The sequence below is a fragment of the Bos indicus genome, chromosome 13, assembly GCF_029378745.1.
Source record: "Bos indicus isolate NIAB-ARS_2022 breed Sahiwal x Tharparkar chromosome 13, NIAB-ARS_B.indTharparkar_mat_pri_1.0, whole genome shotgun sequence".
NCBI classification, from domain to species: Eukaryota; Metazoa; Chordata; class Mammalia; order Artiodactyla; family Bovidae; genus Bos; species Bos indicus.
Window position 1 is genome coordinate 82,295,968 of NC_091772.1, and position 14,505 is coordinate 82,310,472.

General features: G+C 41.4%; 1 long non-coding RNA gene across 4 annotated transcripts in view; it reads left to right on the forward strand.

Moving 5' to 3' along the window:
* LOC139186629 (uncharacterized) overlaps positions 1–14,505 on the forward strand; it is a 158,442-nt gene that overhangs the window by 81,639 nt on the left and 62,298 nt on the right. The gene's annotated exons all lie outside the window — the stretch shown is intronic.

The following is a 14,505-nucleotide window of genomic DNA, read 5'->3' on the forward strand; positions in this document are numbered from 1 at the left end:
TGGCTTAAAGCTCAACATTCAGAAAACGAAGATCATGGCATCTGGTCCCATCACTTCATGGGAAATAGATGGGGAACAATGGAAACAGTGTCAAACTTTATTTTTCTGAGCCTCCAAATCACTGCAGATGGTGATTGCAGCCATGAAATTAAAAGACACTTACTCCTTGGAAGGAATGTTATGACCAACCTAGATAACATATTGAAAAGCAGAGATATTACTTTGCTGACAAAGGTGTCTAGTCAAGGCTATGGTTTTTCCAGTGGTCATATATGGATGTGAGAGTTGGACTGTGAAGAAAGCTGAGTGCCGAAGAATTGATGCTTTTGAACTGTGGTGTTGGAAAAGACTCTTGAGAGTCCCTTGGACTGCAAGGAGATCCAACCAGTCCATTCTGAAAGAGATCAGTCCTGGGTGTTCACTGGAAGAACTGACATTGAAGCTGAAACTCCAGTACTTTGGCCACCTGATGTGGAATGCTGACTCATTGGTAAAGACTCTGATTCTGGGAAAGATTGAGGGCAGGAAGAGTAGGGGATGACAGAGGATAAGATGGTTGGGTGACATGACCGACTTGATGGAAATGGGTTTGGTGGACTCCGGAAGTTGGTGATGGACAGGGAGGCCTGGCGTGATGCGGTTCATGGGAACACAAAGAGTTGCACATGAATGAGCATCTGAACTGACTGACTGAATTTTTCATGAATAAGCAATGTTAGAGTGGGAATCTTCCACATAAAAAGTTGAGATTTGGATAAAAAAGGAAATAATGAAGACCAGACGTATAACTGTTACTCATAAGATTTGTAGTAAATTTCTAAAAAAAAAAAAAAAATCACATTTTCTGAGCTTATGTGGTACAGTGACATTTTTTGCAAAAGATCTGTTCCCAAAGAGTGAGCATGATTCCAGCTCACACAGTTTAAGTTGTATTTCCAGTAGGAGTAAAAGTAAAATGTACAGGAGTATGTTCTCCAATCTGGTAAATCTACAACTATTTTAGTAGTCTTTATAAAAATGTTTCTTTAAATTTTCACATGATCCAGCAATCCCACTGCTGGGCATACACACTGAGGAAACCAGAAGGGAAAGAGACACGTGTACCCCAATGTTCATCGCAGCACTGTTTATAATAGCCAGGACATGGAAGCAACCTAGATGTCCGTCAGCAGATGAATGGATAAGAAAGCTGTGCTACATATACACAATGGAGTATTACTCAGCCATTAAAAAGAAAACATTTGAATCAGTTCTAATGAGGTGGATGAAACTGGAGCCTATTATACAGAGTGAAGTAAGCCAGAAGGAAAAACACCAATACAGTATACTAACGCATATATATGGAATTTAGAAGGATGATAACAATAACCCTGTGTACGAGACAGCAAAAGAGACACTGATGTATGGAACAGTCTTATGGACTCTGTGGGAGAGGGAGAGGGTGGGAAGATTTGGGAGAATGGCACTGAAACATGTAAAATATCATGTATGAAACGAGATGCCAGTCCAGGTTCGATGCACGATACTGGATGTTTGGGGCTAGTGCACTGGGACGACCCAGAGGGATGGTATGGGGAGGGAGAAGGGAGGAGGGTTCAGGATGGGGAGCACATGTATACCTGTGGTGGATTCATTTTGATATTTGGCAAAACTAACACAATTATGTAAAGTTTAAAAATAAAATAAAATTAAAAAAAAATAAAATATTCCAGACATGGGAAAAAAAAATTTCACAGTATAAGCACTGATATTTCATGCAATGATAGTCTCTGATAACACAGCACATCACTGTGGTTACTTACACCTCCCTGTGGCGTTTCTGTCCTACCTAGGATTGATTTTCCAGCGTTAGCACAGAGCTAGCATCACTTATTGGAAGCTTGGAATGCATTATTATAGAATCTGAAAAGAGTTTAAATTGTAACAGCCTTGATAAATTGTGAGGGACTTCCCAGGTAGCACAGTGGTAAAGAGTCCACCTGCCAATGCAGGCAGAGAAGGCAATGGCACCCACTCCAGTACTCTCGCCTGGAAAGTCCCATGGGTGGAGGAGCCTGGTGAACTGCAGTCCATGGGGTCACGAAGAGTCGGACACAACTGAGCGACTTCACTTTCACTTTTCACTTTCATGCATTGGAGAAGGAAATGGTAACCCACTCCAGGGTTCTTGCCTGGAGAATCCCAGGGACGGGGGAGCCTGGTGAGCTGCCGTCTATGGGGTCCCACAGAGTCGGACACGACTGGAGCGACTTAGCAGCAGCAGCAGCCAATGCAGGAAATGTGAATTTGGAGAAGGAATTGGCAGCTCATTCTGGTATTCTTGCCCAGGAAATCCCATGGACAGAGGAGCCTGGCAGGCTGCAGTCCGTGGGCTCCCAAAGAGTTAGACACGACTGAGTGACATGCACACACGTAAAATAATAGCAAGGGGGTCACAGATTAATCCCCGGGTGTTCATTTAACAAACGTGTTTTGTAGCGTAGTTCCAAAGCTTGGCAGTCATTTCTAGGTACCAGCTAGAAAATGGAGTCATCATGGAGCAAGGATGAGAACCAAGTTTGTGATTCATTCAGTCAGCATTGAGATCAGATCGTACTGTTTCTCGCCTCCTCCTTGACAAACGACCCTCTAATTTAACAGTTTAGATTTTAAACATCTAATAAAAATGTGGGCACTGAAAGCTTAAGAAATCTGGTCTTGACTTGTCAATTGTTCAAATGCAACAGTATGTTCTCCAGTTCTTGAGACACTAGAGTAAGGAAAAAAAAAATCGGTGGAAATGATCAGCATGTATCATCTTAGGACCCAATGTTGCTGGGCCGTGAATGACTGGCCCCAGTAAATATTTTAGCATTATGTCCTTCCAGTATGGTGATATAGAGCCAGTGATATAGTACAGAAAAATAACTAAAAATAGATTTTGTGAATGTATTTTGGGGGAATAATATCTAATACAGTTGATCTTGACTAATCTATCACGTGCTCAGTTGTGTCCGACTCTTTGCGACCTTCTGGACTGTAGCCTGCCAGGCTCCTCTATTCACGGGATTCTCCAGGCAAGAATACTGCTCTAGTTTTAATATAATTTTATGTGAATATACATCAGTTTAAAATTGTATTGAAATTTTAAGCTTAAATTCTTTTTTTTTTTTTTAAGAATTGGGTAATGGCAACTAAAACATTTTCACCAAAGTAGTCACCATTCCTTAGGGAAGTCAGTTTTCAAAAACACATTTATGTATTTTTCCCACCTACCTATTTAGGGGAAAAAGGCAACCACTGTAAGAACAGAAAAGACTGTTATTTGAAAACGTTCTCTGGGTCCATTTTCCTGCAGGAAATTGTGAGTTTATGACTAATTTCTTATTACTTAAGAAAAAGTCACTTCTTTAAATAACTTATGTTGAAGTACTTAGTAGCAGACAACTTCAAATGATGTTTTCTGGGAAGCTTGAGGGAACAACTTATTTTTCTTGCTTTACATAGTTTTATTTTTTCCCCATTTACTCTCATCAATAACATGTGATATATTTCCCACATGAGATATTTTAAATTCTCTGTACATTTATTTGGAGATTTTGCTTTAAGGATCGAAAAAATCAAATCAGTGTTTTCTGTCATGCTTTCAAGATTCTGTACGGAGTGCTGTGTGTGTGCAATTGTGTTCACTGGTGGTCCTCAAAGAATTTTCAATATAATAAAAAAGTTGATGCCTTACAGGCAGATTTAGAGAGGATGGGAGGGCTGGGGATAGAGAATGTGGCAATTGAATAGCAACCTATTTGATGGTAGCTAATTACAACATGGCAGATACCATGACTTGGGGTGGATGATTATTGGCCAGATTGGGTTTTTGTGCCCTCAAACTGCGTGTGTGCTCCGTCACGTCTGACGTTACCAACCCCATGGACTGTAGACTGCCAGCCCCTCTGTCCACGGGATTTCCCAGGCAAGAATACTGGAATGGGTTGTCACTTCCAACTCGAGGGGATCTTTCCAACCTAGGGATCAAACCTGAGTCTCCTGTGTCTCTTGCATTAGCAGGCAGCTTGTTTACAATTGGACTACCGGGGAAGCCCTAAAACTCTGAAGATGCTAAATTTAATTGAGATTTGAATGTGATTATAGTCTTATCACCTTTCTTCTCTGGCTTCTAAATTTTAACCCAGTGTCTCCGTAGTTCAAGATTATTATCTAATTTGTGCTGAAAATAAGGTTTTCAGTGGTTGGGTTGTGTTAATAACTAAGGCAACACATTGCCAAGAGCAGTCTGGGCCCTCAGATGACCTGCAGATTCTAAAATACAAACATATCGAAATGCACTTTCACAGGGTGAGGTAACCATTTTGCATTTTTATTTCTCATTTTGATCAATCTGAAAGAAGTGAAAATATTCTTTAGTCATCATATCGGGATTTTCTAAGAAATGCTAGTTTTTGGCATTCTGCTCAGTATACACTGTATAAGGCATAATCATAGAGAAAATTTTCAAAAATCGTAGGTTCTTTTGAAAATTCCCTTTCTGTGTTCTTCTCTAAAATGGAATACTAGTTCTGTTCTTACTGCTTTTCTTTTCTCTCCACTTGTAGATTTTTTCTTTTATCTTCCACAACAGTGAATTTGTTTGCTCTTTTATTGTTATCCTAAAGTTTTCTTATGCTTTGTCCTCAAAATGAGTAATTCTCCTCCAAGTCCCTAAGGAAGTGAATTCATGCACGTTCTACTTGTAGTGACTTTCTTTTACTCCTTCTTGAAATTTAATTTTTCTCTTCTGTTTTTTTTTACTCACAGGTAATCTTTCTTTTACTATGCCGCCCCTATGAGTCAAATTGATGACTTTTAAAAACTGATTTTTTCATTTCTCCGATAAATTCATGAGGCAACATTAGGACTTAAAGTTACAATAGTAATATTCTCATCAATGTCTTCCTTCAGGACTTCCTGCAAGTCAGGACCTCTGCAGGACTTAAAGTTACAATTGTAATATTCTCATCAATGTCTTCCTTCAGGACTTTCTGCCAGTAAGGACCTCTGCAGGCCGTTACAGAGTTGGCCCATCTTTCTCTCCCCCTAGCACTCCTTAATTTAGTTGCTAAAATACATATAAACTACATGTTTAACAAGCATAAATGGCTTTTGTTAAAAAGTGGAAAGTATCCCCTTTCCTGTATAATTGTTTAAACTTATATCACCAATCAGCTTGTAATGGCTGAGTAAACAGTGAGCCTGTTTTTGGAGGCTTCCTGGGAGATTACAGCTTTATTTCCAATTTTGCTGTGATTTGTGTGATGACTAGTGAGCACAACTGTTCTGCCTGGCTCCCTCACTCTTATACACAGATATTCATTCATTCATGAAGTATTGAGTACCCATTATATTCCAGGCACTGGACTATCTCCCCTGGTAACTCAGACAGTAAAGAATCTGTCTGCAATGCAGGAGACCTGGGTTCAGTCCCTGGGTCAGGAAGATTCCCCTGGAGAATGGAATTGCTCCCCTCTCCAGAATCTTGCCTGGAGAATTCCATGAACAGAGGAGCCTGGTGGGCTACAGTTCATGCGGTCACAAAGAGTCAAACGCGCTGGACAGGCTGGACAGAAGCAGTCAATTAGAGTGATCTCGTTCCCCACCCCCACCCCCCAACCACCCCATGGGGCTAATAGTTTTATTTAGGGGGACAGTCTTAAACCAATACGTAATCTGTGTAGCTGAACACACTCTGATTTTCCACTGAAGGGTGATGCAATTCCTTTACCCTGGATTGCCATCCATTTTCTTATTTCTCACGAATAATAGTAATTACTCCCGCCACTTACTGAGAGCTTACAACTTGCCAGGGACTTGTTTCCCAGTCTTTTAGTTGCATTAGCTCATCTGGTCCCCAGACACTCCCTGATGGACTGTCATTATGTGCATTCTGCGTGGGGAAACAGTCCCAGAATGGCTGTCATCGCCCAAGCAAACTGGAGCTGAGGTCAAATCCGGGTGGTCTGACACCTGCACCGCGGCTCTTCTGGAGCCCGAGTCAGTTCACGTGCTCTTCCCTCTGCTACCAGGTAAAGGACCACTTCTTGTGTATAGTAACAGAGACCTTTTCCCTGCAAGCAGTTCAAAGACCGTTTTGTTTTACCTTTTACCAAACCATTAATGTGAGTTTTGGAGAGCTCATCACTGGCCAATCATTTATTTATTTTGTTCCCTTTTTTTAGACCTTTTATTTTGTGTTGGGGTGCGGCCAGCTAACAATGCTGTGCTGGTTTCCGGTGAACAGTGAAGGGACTCCAGTCATGCGTGTACATGTGTCTATTCCCAAACTCCCCTCCCAGCCAGGCTGCCACATAGCACTGAGCAGATGTGAGCTATCAGCAGGTCCTTGTTGGTTATCCAGCTTGAATATAGGCGTCTGTGTGTGTGTCGCACACTTACCAGCTCTCCTCCCCGCATCCTTCCCCTTGGCGCCACAAATTCATTCTGTACTTTTACTCAGTCAGCATTTGTGCTGGTGCTGAGTAGCCTTCATGATGCCCGTGCCTGGCTGTGACTCACCCACTGGCTCAGGACACTGTATAACTCAACACAGGTCAGTCAGAGGGCGACCGCAGCCGTCCTGAGCTTTCCCGGGGAGAGTCTGAGCATGAGGTGTTCTCTTTCAACCACAGTTCCCACACTGGGATGATTTAAGCCTGAAACTGGCTTCCTGACCTCACGTAAGATGTCTTGTGCAGGATGATCTGTGATGCCCTCTTAGAAAGGAGCTGCAGAGAGAGGTGGCTGGGATTAGAAGAGGCCAAGAAATCATCACCAACTGACTTGCAGCATGGATGCATGGACAGCCTCACTGTAACAAATGGACTCTCTCACTACTTAGCTAGCACTTTCTTGGCTTGAGAGCACAGGCAATCCCACAAGGCAGGGAAACCGTTTCTGTATGAATGCAGAGACAGAGAGCCCGAGCCTGGGGGAGGTCTGGCTCCTTGAAAGCTGTGTTAGTGGTAATAAAGAGACAAAGGAAATTGGAGACACAGAGGAGGCCTGTGACTGACACCAGCTCCCCCCAGTTTTCCAGGGCCCCCACAAGTGATGCATAGATATGTGTAGCAATGAGGGTCTGTCAGACTGTCAAAGGAAATGTCATCTGCAACTCAGTGTGGAAAGTTGTAAGGCTAAGGAGAACACACTTGGGATGCAATATCCATATCCAGGCTGGCATCAAATCAAAGCACATTAGAGGAGGCTTCACAGAAGAGAGGCCAGTCTGAGCGATGACAGTTTCTCTGGGTTCCCAACCAGCCACGAAACAGAGGAAATTAATATCGGCTTTGGGGAGAATTCATCTGTTCATTCAAAAGCAACTTCCAAGCTGTCTTTGGTACATGACAGCTGGAAGAAATTGCCTTCTCAAATCGGTGTTTCAAATGCAGGCACTCACTGGATTGGTTAAGGAGGTAAGGAGGGTAAAGGACATGAAGATGCAGAGACCCGTGAAACGAGAGGCAGGCGGACTGAGAGGAGACCTGATGGCGGAACTAGGTGAGCTTCAGAGATTCCTCGGGGCGCCTCTGCAGGCTCCAGATACGCCCCCTGTCATAAGCTGCCTTCTCACAGGATGCAGTTCACCCCTGTATCAGCTATGATAGGTTTACGCTTGATTCAAAGCCACGTTCTTAAACTGGATTATTACTCTTATTTCTTAAAGCATTGGCTCAACTCAGGAAAAAGTAGATACTCTCTAGTATTCGGACACTTAACATGATAGTTTTGTTTTGTTTTGTTTTGGCCAGTGTCACTCTGAAATTTACATGAAAATGTGCCAATTTTCCCTTTAAAAATCAGTGTCCCCCAAGAATGTAGGGACAGTGCATGGCAGTCGTGGCCTGCGGGCTGTTGTAGCATTGCCTCGTAATTACCGCCCTACAAGACCTGGCTCAGTGGTAAAAGAACCCACTGCCAGGGCAGGAGATGCAAGAGACTCCAATTTGATCCCTGGGTCTTCCTGAGAAGGAAATGGCAACCTGCCCCAATATTCTTGCCTGGAGAATCTCATGGACAGAGGAGCCTGGCAGGCTACAGTCCATGGGGTTGCAAAGAGTTGGACACGGCTAAAACAAAAGCAAAAAAAGAGCTCCTGCAGAGCATTGGAACCTGGGTTATAGTAGTAAACAACAATTTTAAAAAAATTTATTTCTAAAACATTGTGCCTTTAGCATGTATAGAACAGCCTTCAGAGTTGAGTTATTCCCATGCCCTGTTCTGCTTTCCTGGTGTTTACTCAGCTGCACTCTTGTCTCTAATGTTCTTCTTCCTCAGCCTGTATTATCCCAGAGTAGCAAAATGGCCGGAACGTTACTGCAACTCATAACCACATACCTTCATCATCAAAAGAGAAAATGACTTCTCTCATAGCTTTGCAAAGTGGTCACACTCTGTTTTTAGAATCCATTAAGTAAATCTCTTTTAATGTGTCACTAGCCCATATTAGGGCAAATGCCCCTTCCTGAACTTTCCTGTGGTTTTGGGAAGGTCATGTAATGATTTGCTTATGCCTGGTTCTAGATCTATTGGAATAGGGAAGGGCAAATTGGAATTCCTTCGGTTCTAATCAAACCAATCTGCAAAGTTTTTAAAGGGCTGCCTCCAAAGCACGTGGCTCCTACATGGGAGGTATTGGCTTAGTTTCCTATTCCTGCCATAACAATTAACCACAAGATTGGCACCTTAAAATAACACGTATAGTAAATAAATAACATTAATAATCTCACAAGCCTGCAAGTTGGATGTCTGGGCCAGCACAGCTCAGCTGGTGCTCTGATAGTCTCACAAGGTCAAAGTCAAGGTGTAGACAGCTGTGTTATCTTGTCTGGAGCTCTGGGACAAATCTACTTCCAATCTTGTTCAATGTGCTGGCAGACTTCAGTTACTCATAGTTATGGAGCTGAGATTTCCGTTTTCTCGCTGTTGTCAGCCAGGGCTTATTCTCAGCTTTGAGAGGCTGCCTGCATTCCTTGGCTCCTGGCTCCTGTTTCCTGTCTGCAAAGCCAGAGCCAAGGTCAAATCTTGATTTGCTTGAATCTCTTTAAACAGAAATTTCTGTGGAGAACAGAAATACATGCTCATTTGCAATACACTGATGCATATGTGCAGATAGATTGTTTATTCTCAGAGAAGAACTAACAAGAAATTATATACACATTAGCTCTCATCACATACATATTCAACTTTCACATTGCTCGTGGGGTTCTCAAGGAAATTGCTCCAGAAGAGAAGCAGAGAGTTAGTGCTAATAACAACAGAACCCGGGTCTACTGCACTGCAGGCAGATTCTCTACTGTCTGAGCCTCCAGGGAAGCCCCACAAGCAACAAAGCAAATATTAATACTAACATTTTGCTTCTCTGGTTAAAGAGAGAAAGTACCCTTACTTGTCACAGAAATGGATAACATCCTTGATGAGTTCCTACACTTGGATTTATAACTATCTCATTGTAGGTGAGGGCTTCCCTGGTCGCTCAGATGGTAAAGAATCTGCATGCAATGAGGGAGACCTGGGTTCCACCCCTGAGTTGAAAAGATCCCGGCAATGCACTCTAGTATTCTTGCCTGGAGAATCCCCATGGACAAGGAACTTGGTGGCTACAATCCATGGGTCGCAAAAAGAGTTGAACACGACTTAGTGATTAAACAAGAAGTTCAGTTCTGTATAGTGGGGAATTCGTTTACATGCTCACAGCAGACGACTCTCTTCCCTGCTCTGCCAAAAGTGAAAATAAAAACCATAGTGGACTAAACAGCATAGATATTTATTTTTTTTCCTCCAAAAGACATTTAAAGGTGGTAAGACAGGCATGGTGCTCTACCACTGTACTGGTCAGGATTCTCCCGAGAAACAGAACCAATAGGAAATACAGGAATTAGCTCAAGTGGTTATGGGGGTTGAGAGGTCCATCGATCTGCTGTTTGCAAGTTGGAGAAATAGGAGAGCCAATAATATAATTCAGCACAAGTCTAAAGGTCTTATAAATAATGTTTAGTAAATGTTTTTTTAATCTCCAATAACTCAATGTTTCTGTCAAGAGAAAATGACAACAATTACTGCGTTTACTATGTGGCAGGTACTTTTCTAAACTATTTATATGAATAAACTCAAGTTAATAAATGTAAAGCTGTTGTCCCATATTACACAGTTGGGCATTGTGGAGATACGTAACTTACCCACATTCACAGTGATTTCAGGGGAGAAAACAAGGCCGGCGTCAGAGGAGTTCTGAGGTGCACAGCTCACACTGCTGCCCCTTGAGTAGTGCTGCCGAATAAGCTGGGCGTAACTTACGTGTGTGTTTTAAAGTAAAATGCATAAATTACTAGATTTGCAGATAGATTGTATTAAAGAGAAGGACCAGCATTTAGTTTATTTTCTTAATTTCTCACACACGTTTTTGTGGATGGTGATGTTGATGGATATTTTGCCCTCGTTATTATTTAAATACATGAGTAATTTGAATATATTTTTAGGGGCTTCCCATATTGAAAGGATTACTAAGGGCCAAGCTTTGAGGAGCACTTTTAAAGTACAACATTCCATTTATTTATTTTTTCCAGTGTAGGGAGTAGACATCTATATTTTGGTTAATGCGATGAATGCAGTGCCACAGCTTGTTGGCATTTTGCCTGCTGGTTTTAACCTGTTCAGCTCAGGAGCCCTTAGAGTATATTTTCTTCTAGAAAAAGAACCTATAAATAATCTGGGATTTTGATATTTAGAGAATCTCTGGTCATTTATTTTGGGGAAAAATGTTATGTTATTGATATTTTTCACATTTATGCATAACATAAAGTGATAAAGACCTGTACTTTTCTGGGAAATTGGAGATTCATAGATATTTTGAACAGTGTGGCGCCTACTTACTCCCACATGCATATATATCCATACCTTACCAAGAGGCACCAGGTACGTATAAGCATGTTATACTCGCTCAAACTCTATATGTAACCATATACAAGTTGCTTTGGTTGGACCAGGTCTTGGTTGCAGCATGTGTGATCTGGTTCCCTGACCAGGGATCCAACCCAGGCCCCCTGCACTGGGAGCACAGAGGCTTAGTCGCTGGACCACCAGGCAAGTCCCTACATATGAATTTGTAGTGGAATAATGGAACAATGCTGACTTGGAATACAGGGCGGCATCACCTTGGCTTTTCAAATTATCATTGAGTAAAAATTCAATAGGTGTACACAGAGATTACAGAAAAACAAGATAATTGCTAACATCTTGTCACTTTATCTCTTAAATTTTTTTCTGTAGTGACATAAATTACAATGATAAGAAATGCATTTTAACATTTTTTTTAATCTTTCCACATTTGATGTGCCTAAAGATTAATTCATTTACAATGCCTTTTCTTCTTCTTAATTTCATTCTCTCTCTCATCAGTGTTAGACATTATATTTCCATCTCTTTTCTGGGCACTTATTTTTCTTTGTCATTTTTTGTTTTGGAAACTATAAAATATAATCACAAGTTTAGAATGCTGAGGAAAAGGACTTGATACTTTCAGTGATTTCTGTTGTTTGAAGAGAATTAATTAAATAGATGAATTGTAAATAGCAGTGTATGGGCCTTTTTGAATTCATCAGAGAAATATATGTACAGCTCATAACAGGAATAGAAGCTGCAAAGATAATTCACCCACTTTAAGTGCCAAGTCACAGTACTCACCACCTTCCATCTTAAGTGAAGTGTGACAGTCGTCAGTCATGTCCAACTCTTTGCGACCTCATGGACTTTAGCCTGCCAGGCTCCTCTGTCCATAGAATTCTCCAGACAAGAATACTGGAATGGGTTGTCATTCCCTCCTCCAGGGGATCTTCCCAACCCAGGGATCAAACCCAGATCTCCCACATTGCATGCGGATTCTTTACCGTGTGAGCCACCAGGGAAGCCCTATATTAAGTGGTTTCTAAAGGAAAAGGAGTACGTCAAGGCTGTATATTGTCACCGTGCTTATTTAACTTATATGCAGAGTATATCATGAGAAATGCTGGGCTGGAAGAGCCACAAGCTGGAATCAAGATTGCTGGGAGAAAATCAATAACCTCAGATATGCAGATGACACTACTCTTATGGTGGAAAGTGAACAGGAACTAAAAAGCCTCTTGTTGAAAGTGAAAGAGGAGAGTGAGAAAGTTGGCTTAAAGCTCAACATTCAGAAAGCGAAGATCATGGCATCTGGTCCCATCACTTCATGGCAAATAGATTGGGAAACAGTGGAAACAGTGTCAGACTTTATTTTCTGGGCTCCAAAATCACTGCAGATGGTGATTGCAGCCATGAAATTAAAAAAACGCTTACTCCTTGAAAGGAAAGTTACGATCAACCTAGATAGCATATTCAAAACCAGAGACATTACTTTGCCAACAAAGGTCCGTCTAGTCAAGGCTATGGTTTTTCCAGTGGTCATGTATGGATGTGAGAGTTGTACTGTGAGGAAAGCTGAGTGCTGAAGAATTGATGCCTTTGAACTGTGGTGTTGGAGAAGACTCTTGAGAGTCCCTTGGACTGCAAGGAGATCCAACCAGTCCGTTCTGAAGGAGATCAGCCCTGGGTGTTCATTGGAAGGACTGATGCTAAAGCTGAAACTCCAGTACTTTGGCCACCTGATGCGAAGAGTTGACTCATTGGAAATGACCCTGACGCTGGGAGGGATTGGGGGCAAGGAGAAGGGGACGACAGAGGATGAGATGGCTGGATGGCATCACCGACTCGATGGACATGAGTGTGAGTGAACTCTGGGAGTTGGTGATGGACAGGGAGGCCTGGCGTGCTGTGATTCATGGGGTCACAAAGAGTCGGACACGACTGAGCAACTGAACTGAACTGAACTGAACTGACCAGTGACCATTTCTTTGAAGAAGAGCACTGATTGGATATAGATGTCTACTGTCCTGTTACAGGTGAGCAGAGTGATGTTATTGAAACAATCACATGGCATCTGTGTCAGTGTACATGGTTTGCAAAAGTGTTCTTTCTTGATACAAACGTACCTCAGATAAAGTAAGGAAACAGACATTGGCTTTAGACATTCAGGGTTCAGATTGTGTCTTCACCATACACTCGATGTCTATAATGTCGGGCAGTTTATTTGCCTGTGCTTTATTTAGTATGCCAATCATTAAGCTCAGAATAATTACTCCTTCTTCTTAAGGAAACTATGACTATGAGTGTAAGATATAGCTTAATATATGATGATTATATATTGAAGAGTCATTTATTGAACAAACGCTAAGTTTCAAGTTTTGTCTCAGTATTTTATAGTATGTATGCCTTTTCTAACGTATTCCAGTCTATAACATTTTTTAAAATAAGAACTGGATAATACCAAACTATATACTAAGTCTACAATTAAATTGTGTAATTTTTTTCCTCTACTTATTTGTTTAAATGAGTAATTATCAGTGAATTTCAGCTTCAGCAACCTGATCACTTAAGCAAATTAATAATCAAAACGATAGAAAATGAACAAAAGCATGAACTTCATGAAAATGACAACCCTAAAAAAAAAACAAACCCTGTTTCTCTAGAGAACCAATCAGAGAAGACCAGAAAAAGCCACTGGCCCTTCCTCTTAAGACTGCACAGATTTGCTTAAGAGCTGTGCCTACCCTTTAAAAGAGTTGACACTTGACATTTTCCCAGGTTATAAGTAATTTGGGTAATAAAGCTGTAGGGAAATTGAATTTGTCAGCATGTTAAATGAATTTGTCTCTCTGAATGTAATAAACTATGCTGGTGGAATGGATGATAATCTCAGGCATATTTTTCTAATTTATCAGAAAGTTATTAAAACACTTACACTTTCATTTACTTCTTCTGTTTGTTACCAAGTGTCCAATTTAAAACTTTACATAAAACCAAACATATTTTTGAATCTTTTCCTAAGTCTCAGGGTTATGGAGTAAGAGCATGTCCCCGCCATTTCCACTTAAATGTGATGTTTTGCTATGGTGTATTCAGACTCTCCTGCCCTTGTGTTTGATATATTTCTACTTGCTATAGTATGATATATCTTGTTAAATGATACATTTTGTGTAAGTTGCAAGTTTAATTCACTTTTGGAGTTAAGACACCTGAAGGTCTGATTTTTGAAATATGGTGCCTGTTCGCAAGCCCTTCTACTTTTGCCTGCTAGTGGAAAATGCGAGTGACGCGAGTCCCACGGGAAGACTGACAAGCGTGCTCATTGAGTGCCAGACACGCTTCAAGTGCTTTACATCAATGGGTTTCTTTAGCCCTTACAATAATCCTACGTAATAAGCAATTATTATCATTCCCCTTTCAATAATAGATGCGCAAACTGATGCTCAGAGGAGTTAAGTAACTTGCCCAAGGTTACACACCAGAGGGTTTCAGAGTTAGAATTCAAATCCAAAGCTTTGGCACCAGAATAGGACATTTTACCCCTGAGCCGTGTTCACTCACATATCCACCATAGATGGCACGAAGGACTTGAGT